Below are 2,226 nucleotides of genomic sequence, written 5' to 3'. Positions count from 1 at the left end.
CTCATTGAGTCCTGGATTTCCTGTATGTTTTGGACCAGTAGCTTTTTCTGCTTTACATTATCTTTGACAGTTGAGTCAATGATTTCTATGGAATCTTCTGCTCCTGAGATTATCTCTTCCATCTCTTGTATTCTGTTGGTGAAGCTTGTATCTACAGCTCCTTGTCTCTTCTTTTGGTTTTCTATATCCAGGGTTGTTTCCATGTGTTCTTTCTTGATTGCTTCTATTTCCATTTTTAATTCCTTCAACTGTTTGATTGTGTTTTCCTGGAATTCTTTCAGGGATTTTTGTGTCTCCTCTCTATGGGCTTCTATTTGTTTATTTATGTTTTCCTGGAATTCTTTCAGGCATTTTTGCCATTCCTCTCTGTAGGCTTCTACTTGTTCTCTAAGGGAGTTCTTCACGTCTTTCTTGAAGTCCTCCAGCATCATGATCAAAAATGATTTTGAAACTAGATCTTGCTTTTCTGGTGTGTTTGGATATTCCATGTTTGTTTTGATGGGAGAATTGGGCTCCGATGGTGCCATGTAGTCTTGGTTTCTGTTGCTTGGGTTCCTGTGCTTGCCTCTTGCCATCAGATTATCTCTAGTGTTACTTTGTTCTGCTATTTCTGACAGTGGCTAGACTGTCCTATAAGCCTGTGTGTCAGGAGTGCTGTATACCTGTTTTCCTCTCTTTCAGTCAGTTATGGGGACAGAGTGTTCTGCTTTCGGGCGTGTAGTTTTTCCTCTCTACAGGTCTTCAGCTGTTCCTGTGGGCCTGTGTCTTGAGTTCACCAGGCAGCTTTCTTGCAGCAGAAAATTTGGTCTTACCTGTGGTCCTGAGGCTCAAGTTCGCTAGTGGGGTGCTGCCCGCGGGCTCTCTGCAGTGGCAGCAACCAGGAAGACCTGTGCTGCCATTTCCGGGAGCTTCAGTGCACCAGGGTTCCAGATGGTCTTTGGCTTTTTCCTCTGGCGTCCAAGATGTGCGTGCAGAGAGCAGTCTCTTCTGGTTTCCCAGGCTTGTCTGCCTCTCTGAAGGTTTAGCTCTCCCTCCCACGGGATTTGGGTGCAGAGAACTGTTTATCCGGTCTGTTTCCTTCAGGTTCTGGTGGTGTCTCAGGCAGGGGTCCTGCCGCTCCTGGGCCCTCCCCCACGGGAGCCCAGAGGCCTTATACAGTTTCCTCTTGGGCCAGGGATGTGGGCAGGGGTGAGCAGTGTTGGTGGTCTCTTCCGCTCTGCAGCCTCAGGAGTGCCCACCTGACCAGGCGGTGAGGTCTCTCTCTCTCACGGGGCCTGCATATTCTAGGTTCTTTAGATAGTCTAGATATTAAGCTTCTCTCAGATATATAGTTAACAATTTTTTTCTCCTATGCCTAAAATCTTTGAGGATTTCCTGAGTAAATAAAGCTATTTCCAGTAGGATAAAAATCACTTTTTTCTAACCATTTAAGTGACCTCTTTCTGACTCATATTTTAAGAATTTGTATATTTAACTGTCATATAAGACACATTTCTCTTTGTAAATTCCCAGTAAAACTAACTTCAAGAAATGCTAGAGCTGTCTAGGAATCTTGCTCCCTCCCTACCTCCCTCCCACCCTCCTACCCTCCCTTTCTCCCTCCCTCTCTCCCTCCCTCCATTTTCTCCCTCCCTCTCCCTCTCTTTAAAACAGGTTAAACTCCTTTATTGGGCTTTTTCACAAAAGCAGTTCAGTCAAAAAGACCAAAGCCCATGTCATCATCTGATTCCTCAGATTCTTCCCATTTTGCTTCCAATTTCTTCTCCTCATCTGGGGCAGCAGTGGCATCAGGGCTGCCAGCAGGCAGGGCTCCAGCTGCTGGAGAGGGCCCACCAATTACTAAAATGCAGATGAGTCTCCCAGTGTTGACATTGACCAAGGCCTTTGCAAACAAGCCCTGGTTCAAAGCTGACACTAGCTGACCTCCTTGACTCTCACCTCCTCGTTGTGTAGAGTGACGGTCTAGGGGATGTACATGAGCTCAGAGTTGGAGGCCATGTTGTGAATTGCAAACCTGGAGTTTGTTGCCTGATATAATGAAGTCCTCACACCAACTTGGCCTAAGCTTCCTCAGAAGGACTAGGTCCCATAAAGGAAGGCCATTTTTTTGGCAACAATTGACAAGCCAGTCAGAAGTGTGGGGATAGGGGTGGCGTGGAGGGGTGGGTTTAAAGTTAAGAAAGCTTACACCGAGGAAAACCTGAATTGGTCTTCAAAACTCCATAT

General features: G+C 46.2%; 1 pseudogene; it reads right to left on the bottom strand.

Moving 5' to 3' along the window:
• Positions 1 to 1,690: 1,690 nt before the first annotated feature.
• Rplp1-ps3 (ribosomal protein lateral stalk subunit P1, pseudogene 3) lies at positions 1,691 to 1,998 on the bottom strand (annotated as a pseudogene).
• Between the last annotated feature and the right edge of the window lie 228 nt (positions 1,999 to 2,226).

The sequence above is a fragment of the Rattus norvegicus genome, chromosome 9 (assembly GCF_036323735.1).
Source record: "Rattus norvegicus strain BN/NHsdMcwi chromosome 9, GRCr8, whole genome shotgun sequence".
Classification (NCBI taxonomy): Eukaryota; Metazoa; Chordata; class Mammalia; order Rodentia; family Muridae; genus Rattus; species Rattus norvegicus.
This window is presented reverse-complemented; position numbering and strand designations above follow the sequence as displayed.